The sequence below is a fragment of the Pteropus alecto genome, unplaced genomic scaffold (assembly GCF_000325575.1).
Source record: "Pteropus alecto unplaced genomic scaffold, ASM32557v1 scaffold76, whole genome shotgun sequence".
NCBI classification, from domain to species: domain Eukaryota; kingdom Metazoa; phylum Chordata; class Mammalia; order Chiroptera; family Pteropodidae; genus Pteropus; species Pteropus alecto.
Window position 1 is genome coordinate 747,454 of NW_006443138.1, and position 11,684 is coordinate 759,137.

An 11,684-nucleotide genomic window follows, 5' to 3' on the forward strand; every position below is an offset into this window, starting at 1 on the left:
ATATATACCTGTGTCTCAACAACTTAATCACTGCTCTCTGGGTACCTTACTGACTGATTTCTTGCTTGATTTGTAAGTGCCCCATTGCTTCTGCTGGCTTTGCTGTCTCTGTCACACACACTTTGATCACAGGGAAAGATGAGTGTATTTGGCTACCCCCTGACAGTGTTCCCAGCTCTTCTTACAAAAGTCTCCTTCTTCACAGCAAGTTGCAATAGCTGCTTTAATAATTGAGCTTCGTTTTGCACTGCAGAAGATTTGCTTATATTTTGTTCCACAAAATATTAACCCTACCAAGTATTCAGCAGCTCAGTGTTCTATTCTTAAAATGCTTTTTTCAACTGGCTGCAGATGGCAGCTCTCTCTGGTTATCTTGTTTTCTCCAGAGATTCTTCCACTCAACCCCTTGAACATAGGAATCCTTCAGGATTTAGGTCTTTACACTCCTCTTCTCTGCCTATGCTCATTTTGGAAGGACAATAGAGAAGGAAAGTTCATCCACCTCATGGCTTTAAATGCCATGCATATGCCAATAATACCCAAATTTATGTCAGTAACACAAGTTTTTTTCAAACCACCAGAGTCATATCCATGACAAGCTGATATCTCCACTTGAGTGCTTTATACAAAGGTTCTAAACTGAACTCTTTTCATCCGTTCCCAAAATCTTTTCCCTGACTATCTTCTTTATCTCTGTAATGACATATTATTCTTCCATTTGTTTGGAGAAAAATCCTTGTAGCCATCCTGACACCCCTCTTTTTTTCTGATACTCCACAGACAATCCAGTAGAAATTTTTCTTAATTTCCAAGTATATGTTGATTTTAATATTTTACCTTCAGTTTCTTTTACCACCATGGTCCAAGTTATCACTCTATTCCAAATTATTGTAACAAATGTCTATTACAGTCTTGTTCTAAAGAAATCTGTTCAACATATTTTATTGCAGTACTTGAAACTATACTTTTTTTTCCTAACATATCTTAACTTTTGTTGGAAATAGAGTATATTTTAGAAAACAGAGCCATAAAAAAAGAGTGACTTTTTAGAATAAACCAAGTCCCTCTTTTTTACTTCCCCTTAAGTAATTTCTCTTTTCTATGCCTTCAGCTTAACTAAATTTTGCTAAAAGTGCTCACCTCCTGCCATATCTCAGGAGATCACCAGTAAAATATAACCCCTGAGTGGAAGTACAAAATAAGTGGCTACATAGATATATCAGACTGAAAACCAAGTACTTGCCTTGGTTAGCTCATCCATGAACGTTCATTGTGATACTATTACTTGTCTGAGTTTGAATCTTTTTACATTTGGTTCATATGATTGTCATTGTCAGCCATCCTGAGCTCTAAATATCACTTTATTTTGAATAATATTGAAAAATATTTGATTTCTTTACTATAAAATTCACCCTGCCACACAACTTATTTTATAGTCCCTCACTGTTCATTAAAGCAATGGAAATTTTGGCCACTTACCTAATTGTTTATCTCTCTAATCAAACTATTCTTTTCTGAAATATAATCTTCATGATTTATTATATGTTGTAATCTAATTGCATAGCCAAGTGCATGACAAAGTATAGTAACTCAGTGAAATGCTATTGAAGTAAACTTAGGTTAATCTATGCTCTGAGATTCACACTTAAGAATTGACAAAGGAATAATAATCATGTAAAAAAGAAAGGTTCCATATGTGTAACAAAAAATAAAACTCACCGTTAATTTAATGATGCATTTTAACTATAAAGTTGGAGAAAAATAAAATATTTCAATATGTTTAAATAAAGTGTTCGCATTCTTTTCAAAAGGCTATATAATATTTAAATGTAAACTATGATATTGATGGATTTTTTTAAAAAAATCGATTACAAACATATTTATAAATTAGCCCATGATTTTAGGGTACTCTATTAGAAAATAGATTTGATCAAAGAATCTAATCCAGCAACACTGATTGGGAAAATAGTTCATAATTAAGGAGATAATTTAGAAGAATTTCCTGATCAACAATAAGGAAGTTTCTCTTATTTATAAGAAATCAGAATGACTATTTACAGAGCAAAACAATATAGCCAAGTGATCTTGACAGTATTATGATATGTTCTTTCATGTGGTCTTTAAAATATAAATTAAAGTGTACTTGAATTGACCAATTTTTTAAATTCCTTCTAGTTTAGTGATTCCTTGATATGATAGTATTTCTTTTCACTCACCCTAGTACTAAAGGGATATTTCCTTAGAGGTTTAGTTATTCAAAGATATAATCCTGAGTCTGAGTGGTCAGTGGGTCAAAAATGAGGCTCTATCTAAACTGACACAGTTCTAAATATTAAGCAGGATTTATTCAAAATAAGTCCAAGAGGGAATAGCAGAGGCATTGCTGGCAGAAACATGGTGATGCTTGCCTTATCTGATTTTGGCTCTAGCTGGTGCTATTTAGCCATCATTTTATGAAAACATGAATACAAAGCTCAATCATGCCTTTTTAAAGGGGGGGGTGGGGTGGGCGTGGCACGGAGGAAGCTAAGCTAAAAATAGTTCATCTTTTTATTGAGCTTCAGTCATGCAGTCTTACCTGGTATGCATTATTGCTGACTGGCAGAGTCCCCCAAAGTATATGGTAGAGTTTTTCTGTTTTATCCTTTCTTGTACAGATATCACTCAGACTATGATGTTTTATTCAGTTCTAAGTGCAATGAACCAAAAACTTGCCTCATAGCAAAGCATGGTGAATCTCTATGGACTCTATAAAGTGAAAGAGAAAGAAATTTGTTTCCTTTTAAAATTTTAATATATAATGTTGTTGAATTTGTCTTCTTAGTTCTAAATTAGTTATTAAATGGAAAAGATTCTTTTAAAAAACACCCCTAAGGACCTATGTGCTCAATGAGTATTATTCAATAAAATCCAAATAGAATTGGATTTCATTGGAGAAAAAAAACAACTTGATAGATCTTGAAGAATGTAACCATCTCCACAAAACCCAAACAAGCAGCATCTGCCCTTCATGTGGCCTATACCTCTCATTGAGCAGTCTCAAGCCCAGCACTAACAGCAACTGGACTCTGTTGGCAGCTTGGCCTTTTGAGGCACCATCAAGCCCAGTGCGGGTGGTGACCATCAGCAGATTGCTTGATGGCTCATGCCAGGTGGCCCTGGGCAGAGCACAAGCTGTGGCTGAATTTGGTCTGCAGTAGGGCCCCTCCAAGGAGAACTGAGCCAAAGCTCTACCTGGGGCTGCATCCAAAGATGACACACCCAAGGGGAAAATTGGACAGGCACCAAAGCCCTGCTACAGTGAATCCTGCTCCATAGGATCAGCCCCTGCATAACAGCTCCTTCATCATAGTCACCAGCCAGTCCTCACAACCAATCAGTCAAAGAGTTAATCTCTCCCTTTGACTTGCAAACAACAACCAAGGCTCAAGTACAACAGGAGGGCACACACAGCCCATATAAGGGACACACCTGGAACACTTGACTTAGGTAACTAGGGAAGCTGCACCACAGGGACCCACAGGATACCTACTACATAAGGCCACTTTAGTAAGACCAGGAAACATAATAGCCCTACTTAATACATAGAAACAAATGCAGGAAGGCAGCCAAAATAGGGAGACAAATAAACATGTCCCAGATAAAAGAACAACAAAGCTCCAGAAAAAGCAAAATGGAGACAAGCAATTTACCAAATGTAGAGTTCAGAACACTGATTATAAGGATGCTCACTGAACTTAGGGGAAGAGTAGATGAACTCAGTGACAACTTTAAGAAAGAAATAGAAGACATAAAAATGGAGATGAAAACATAAAAAAGAACCAGTCAGAAATGAAGAATACAATAACTAAAATTACAGGGAATCAACAGTAGATTAGATGCAGTAGAGAACTGACTCAGCAATTTAGAAGATAAGGTAGCAGAAAATGCCCAATCAGAACAGTGACAAGAAAAAAAGAATCCACCTATGGCCATGCCACCCTGAACGTGCCCAATCTCGTCTGATCTCGGAAGTTAAGCAGGATTGGGCCTGGTTAGTACTTGAATGGGAGACCACCTAGGAATACAGGTGCTGTAGGCATTAAAAAAAGAGAGAGAGAGAGAGAGAAAGAAAAAAAGAATCCAAAAAAATTAGGAGAATTTAAGGGGCCTCTGGGACAACATCAAGCACTCCAACATTAGCATCATAGGGGTACCAGAAGAAGAAGAGAGAGAGCAAGGAATTGAAACCTATTTGAAGAAATAATGATAAAAAATTTCTCTCACCTAGTAAAAGAAATAGACATACAAACTCAAGGAGTGCAGAGAGTCCCAAACAAGATGAACCTAAAGAGGCCCACACCAAGACACATCATAATTAAAATGCCAAAGGTTAAAGACAAAGAGAGAATCGTAAAAGCAGCAAGAGAAAAGCAGTTACCTACATGGAAGCTCCCATAAGACTGTCAGCTGATTTCTCAACAGAAACTTTGCAGGCAAGAAGGATTGGCACAAACTATTCAAAGTTATAAAAAGCATAGACCTACAACAAAGAATACTCAGCAGAGCTATCATTTAGAATAAAAAAAACAGATAAAGAGCTTCTCAGACAAGAAAAAGCTAACATTACAAGATATGTTGGAGAGACTTCTTTAAGAAGAAGAAAAAGAAAAAGAAAAGGATCAAAAATATGATTAATAAAATGGCAATAATTAAATATCTATCAACAATTGCTTTAAATGTAAATGTATTTAATTCTTCAATCAAAATATAGGGTAGACAAACAAATAAGAAAACAAGACCTTTACATATGCTGCCTCCAAGAGACTTACTTTAGATCAAAAGACACACACAGACTGAAAGTAAAGGAATAGAAAAAGATATTTTATTAAAATGAAAATGGAAAAATGGTGTAGCAATACTTATACCAGACAAAATAGATTTTAAAACAAGAGACAAATAAGGACCCACTCATTCCACTTTTGGATATTCATCTGAAGTAACCCAAAGCACTACTTCTGAGGGACATGTGAATCCATATATTTATTGCAACATTATTGGTGCCTATTAAGGAAGGAATGGATAAAGAAGAGGTGGTACATATATACGACAGACTATACTAGCCATAGAAAAAGAATGAAATCTTGCTATCTGCAACAACATGGATGGACCTGGAAGGTATTGTACTGAGTATAGTAAGTCAGACAGAGAAAGACAAATGCCATATGTCTTCACTTACATGTGGAATCTAAAGAACAAAATAAACTAAACAGAAACGAAAGCACATAGATACAGAGAACATTTTGATGGTTGCCAAATGGGAGAGGGGTTCAGAGGGTGGGCGACAAAGGGAAGGGATTAAGGAGTACGAATTACGAAATAGTCATAGGGATGTAAAGTACGCATAGGGACTATAGTCCATAATATTGTAATAACTACATATGGTGTCAGATAGGTACTAGATTTATCAGGGTGATCACTTCATAAGTTATGTAAATGTCTAATCACTATGTTGTACACCTGAAACAAATATAATATCATATGCCAATTGTAATTGAAAATTTAAAAACTTATTTTAAAAAATGTAGCATTTTTTGTACCTAAACATGTTGAATAAATAATAATCAACAGGTGACTTCTAGTGACTGTTTTGGAAGTGAAGACTGCTAGACTCGTGAAATAAACTTAGTAAATTTACAAGCAATATTTCATACTGTTTATAATCTAGTTAAATGATTGGATCAATTATATTGTTACTAAGCAGAGCATTCATACTTAATGGTGAAACACTGAATGCTTTCTCCCAATCAGAAATGAGCCAAGTATGTCTGCTCTTACCATTTCTATTCAACAAGGTACTGGCTGATCTTATCAGTGCTTTAAAAAAACAAACGAACACAATAAAAATATTCATTTGGAAAGTAAGAAGAAAATCTGGTTTTATTCACAGACAAAATGAACATTATATAGAATATCTGTTGGAATCTACTAAAAATATGCTAGAATTAATAAGTGAATTTAGCAAAGTTGCAGAAATTAATACATAAAATCAATTATAACTCTATACAAAGTGATGACAAAAATTTAAGTTAAAAAATAATTCCTTATTACAAGAGTACCAAAAATGAGGAATATTTAAGACTTTCTTTGACAAAAGATTTGAAACACCTGCCTTCTGAAAATTATAAAACATTGTTGAAAGAAATTAAAGGGGTCCTAAAAAAATGGTGAGATATACATATTCATAGCTTGGAGGACTGAGTCATTTTAAGATGTAAATTCTTCTCAAATTGATCTATAGACTTATTGCAATTTCACTCAAATTATTAGCTGACTTTTTGGTAAAAATTCTCAAAGTGATGCTAAAATTAATATAGAAAATCAAAGTACACATATCAGTCAAAACAACTTTTAAAATTAAAAACAAAGATGGGGAACTAAGATTATCTGCTACAAGATTTATTATAAAGCTATAATAGTTAAAACAGTGTGATGTTGGTACCAAGATAAAGAAATTAAAAATGGAACAGAATTTGATTACACATATATGATCAACCAGTTAAGGATAGTCTCTTAAAAATATTGCTAAAATAATTAGCAAATAATTGCTAAAGTAATTGAATGTGCAAAGAGAAAAAAGATATTTGATCTATGCTTGACACCATCTTCAAAATATAATTCAAAGTCAACCTTAGACTTAAATGGAAAATTTAAAATTATAAGAAAAAATAAAATTATATATCTATATAAAAACTGTAAAAATGTTCATAACCAAAAACTGATAACAACCCATGTCTATCAATAGGTGAATGGGTAAATGAACTGTTGTATATGCACACAATGGAATACTAGTCAGTAATAAAAATAATGAACTATTTATACAAACTACAACATGGACCTATGTAAAGATAATATTGCTGATTCAAAGAAGCCAGAAAAAAAGAGTACATATTGCATAATTCTATTAAAATAAATTTCTAGGGAATATAGAGTAATCTATAGTGACAGGAAGCAAATCAAAAGTTGCCTAGGGATAGGGTGGGGTAAGATTGTGGGGAAGGAATGATATAGACGGATCACAAAGTTTCGTGAGGAAACTTTGGAGTGATAAATATGTTCATTGTCTTTATTGTGGTGATGTTTCCATGGGTATGTTTACCTGTCAATACTTATCAAATTTAGACTTTAAATATGTGGAATTTATGTAAAATATATCTTCATAAACCATTATAATTGGAAAAAATTGATGTTTGGAGTATATCAGATTTTTGTTTGTTAGGAAAAGATAAAGTTATCATTACAGAATAGGGCATGACACATGTATTTGAGTATTACTTACCAAATTGGTACAATAAGGCAAGTTCTGCTTTAATATTTAGCATTTTTAAACAGTTCATTTGTTAGAAAGAATGCAGGTATCAGATGTTCTTTTAGATGGTACAGATTGATCAGTCTAGATAGAATAGATAGAGGATGAATGTGTGGATGAGTGGATGGATGAATGGTAGATGGATGGGTGGATGAATAGATAAATTAATACCTGAATGTAGGAATAGGGAGAGAATTTATAGATAGCTAGATAAATAAATCAGTAAATACAAGTGTTACTCCAACATTACATTTTCGGGTATTTACATAATCCAGGTTAAACCAAAATGCTTTTTCAAATTCCATTGTCATGCCAATAGGAAGAATCATATAGATCGATTCTTATGGGCAAAGTAATCTCATTTGCAACGGTAACCCACAAGAGAGATGAAAATGTGATGAGGCTAACCATGTACAACACTGTTCTTTTTCTTATCTTTCTATACATTACCTTTCCTGCAAAAAGAATTTTTTAAAATCGTGCTATTACTTTAATAGCTTCCATTTGCATTCTGAATATTCATTGTGCCAGTTATCCGATTCCACTTATATGATGAAATTTGTGAGCCTCATGGCTATTTTAATGTGATGCCTTTTATAATGTAATTGAGAGAAGTCTCCAATGAATAAAATAAATGGTTTCAGAGGGTTCTTAAGCCCTCACCAGACATCAGCTAAAATGTTAAGAGTGCTTCCAAATCCCACTGGTGCTATATTTTCTAACCATGAAAGAAATGTCATTACTGTAAATTCCCAGCTTTTGTCTGAAAATCTTGTACCAGATCCCTTGAGTGCCAGTTCAGTTAATTAATTCAAACAATTTCCCCTCTAATCTCTAAAACATTTTCATATTTAAGACAATAAATGAGGTACTTAAGGGGCTCACTCATTGTTGGTCATTAATATGCCAGGGAATTAGAAAAATTACCACTAGTTTTCAGTGACATGAATAATGTCTTTTTTTTTCTTCCAATGGTTCTGACCTGGACAAGGTTAAAAGCGTAGTTTCTCTGTAACTGAATTTAAGAAAAACCTATTTTTCTACTTGCTTTGGTTTTAACACACACACACACACACACACACACACGAAAATATTCTTTCCTTTTCCTTCAGCAATAAATTTGATACATAGCTTGATAGTAAATTAACTAATTTAAAGATTAAATTAGTTAATAATAATTTTGAAATTAGTGATTCATTAGAAGAAGAATAATTGCATTTTTCTTGAACCAGTACATAAGGTTAATGCAGTTGACAGTGTGATGGCTCCAGTAACTTTGACACTAATTGGTGATTGTGTTACATGTTAAGATAAGAAGTTGGCATGAACAAATTCTCATGAGGTTTGCAGAAAGACAAAGCTATTTGTTCAAAAACCTACTTTTCTCTATTTGAACGATTGGTTTAATTTCATAAAAGGTTGGTATATGACCTTCAAGATAAAATTTCATAGAATTTCATGCCATTGACTCTGGATTATCAAATCAAAACAAAGCACAGAAAATATCTTTTTCTATAAACAAAATCATCTATTCGTCAATATATGAATCTAATTGTTCAATTTTCTAAATTGACTATCTCTAGGGAGAACAAATGTGAGATGAAAAGAAAACCATGCTTGTAATTGTTCATAATACTTTGTGTTTATATAGCCCTTACCCCAAAAGTCTCCTAAATCATTTTATAGTCATTATAAATTTAATCTTAATGTAAACACACACACATGTATTCCTGTAAGTGTAATTTGAAGTGTTAAAGAAGGATCTAGGTATTTGGGGTAGAGTAGCAGAATTATGAACAGAAAATTTTTCATAAGGTAATTGAGGCAGAAAAGAGCCAATTCCCATAATTTCCAGTGCAGGGACATAATCTATTATGGGATCATTCTTGTTTCTGGCTATCAATTGAAAGCAGTAATGTTTCAGTTCTAAACAAAAGTTTCCCATTACGTATTTTTTTCATTGGTAATTGGTTAAAGGCTTAGTCATTTACACTAGTCATGACTCAATATTTTCTTCATAAAGCTATTAAGATTTGAATATAAGATACATTATTCTTTATTTGAAACATTTACTCACCTATATATTGTCTTTATAGTAATTGACATTATCGTAGTGAAAATCCTGTTTGGGTAAAACCAGTGATGTTGATAGATGTTTCAAATATGTTGTTTAATCTGTTGCTTATTATATCATTGAGCTATTTTTTTAATAATAGTATATTATGTCACAATTTTCAAAAATTGAAGTATACATACTTGACTTCACTTATTCTCATCACATATAATTTGTTTTTGTAACTTTCAGGACTTATACAGATATAAGGATCACATTCATGTTTTTCATTTTAAAACAGGTTTTTACATTAAAAATTATATGTTTAAGATTCTCTTAGTCGCTAAAAATAAAAATCAATGCTAATATGATTTTAATATAAAAAACTAGATGGGTATTTTCCCATTAATTAAAATAAGTTGAATATTTATAAATCAAATCATAAAAAAAAACACCTTCAAGTTAGCCTATTTAAAGAAAAAATTTGAATAACTTTTTAAAAATAAACATCTAATTATTTCCTGGTCAAGTTCCTATCTAAATCTAGATATTTAAAAAAATATCCTAAATACTGTTCGAATAGGTATAGCCACAAGGTCCTCATTTAGATGGATAAGTAGTGAAGTCATAGTGTCATGAAATCTTAAAATGTTTTGTGTTGACTTAAAGAAAATAGACATCTGAATGATAAGGTGCCTATTTGTATCTATGTTACCCAATCTGAGCAACCCATAATTTTTCATCTTATTTTTGCTTTACTTCTTTCTCCTCAGTTTATGAACTGCTTCATTCTGAAAAATGGCAATAAAAAAGAAAAATGGAATGTTCAAAAAGATTAACAATTTTTAAATAATGTTAAAAGTGTTAACTTAAAAATGAAAGATGAAAGGGAAAGGAAACAACCTTTATCTGAGATCCAAAAGAATAGCTATTTGGGAAGAGCTGATTCAGGCAGAAACCCAAATTGTGTTCCAATTAGGAGGTGAAGGCAAGGGATTTTTAAGTGAAAGGGAAGGGAAATAATTACATAAATAGAAGGAAGAAATTTCTATTGGTGTTAATAAGTCAATGAAGGAATTTTAATAGGTATAAATAAGCTGTTATTCTTTAGCTATAGATGGTAGTGCTAATTCTAGAATGTCTTTAATTTTCAGTCTGATTGTTAGAATGTCTACTATCCTGTTAGCTTTGCAAACAGTTGTTTGGAATACAATGTTGCTTTGGCCCAATGCAAAGGTTATTTTGCCCAGTTTAAACATTTCAAACATCTGAAGAGTAAAATGCAAGGCAATTCCTCTGGGATGGCAGCTCCATTTTGAAGTGGCTCCATTTATATTATTTTTCACAGGAGAAAGAAATACAAATAGAAAAATTAAATACAAATTCAAGATGCCATAATTTTCTAAACATTTTATTAATAAGGATGATAATCAAAATTTAGTTGAACACATTTTAGCATAGTATTCTTCAATAATAGGTTATTAGACTAATTTCTTAAATATTTAATATGCATCTTTTAGTATTCTGTATGTAATTCTTATTACTTTAATTTCAAATTAATTATTAATGCTACTTGTATAAAATATACAAATGTAAAAGAAAAACAAATAATCTCACTACCTCCTCCCTCACCACCTCCCTTACCACTTTATAGGTGGCTTTAACAGCTGCATAATATAAGAGTAGGTAAAATAAATATACTTTTTCCAACCATTGTGCTATTGTTTCTAATGCTAGTAGGTCATGCCAGAATCATTCCCAATAAAACTATAATAATTCATAGTATCACTAGCAATGTAGGAAAATATTTTTTCCCCATTTTTCTGATTTCTTAACACTAGTAGAAAGCATTGATCATCATATTATGTTTGCATTTGGTTTGGTTTGGTTTGGTTTTATCCTTTGAATATATGAAAATAATGTTCTTTGATTATTGGGTTTACTTGCTTTTTTCGAGCCTCTAGTGAGGTATTTTTTTAATTAATTGATTATTCAGATTTCTTTTATGAATCATCAAATTCCATTTTTTTCTTTTATTCGCATATATTATATTTCTAGGATTCATCATTATATGTAGTGTACATTTTTTAATGTTCTCCAGAGAAATAGAACTAATAAGATATACACTAAGAGGAGAGCTTTATTTTAAGGAATTCACTTGTGATTATGAGAGCATAGAAGTCTGAAATTTGTAAGGCAGGTCAGCTGGCTGGAAATTCAGATAAGAACTGAATTTGCACTATTGAGACCGAAAACCATGGTGCAGGCCAGGAAACTGGAAAC

The 11,684-nt window shown here is 32.4% G+C and overlaps 1 pseudogene; it reads left to right on the forward strand.

Annotated features, from left to right (window-relative positions):
• The first annotated feature begins 3,963 nt into the window (after positions 1-3,963).
• LOC112472553 lies at positions 3,964-4,081 on the forward strand (annotated as a pseudogene).
• The last annotated feature ends 7,603 nt before the right edge of the window (positions 4,082-11,684 follow it).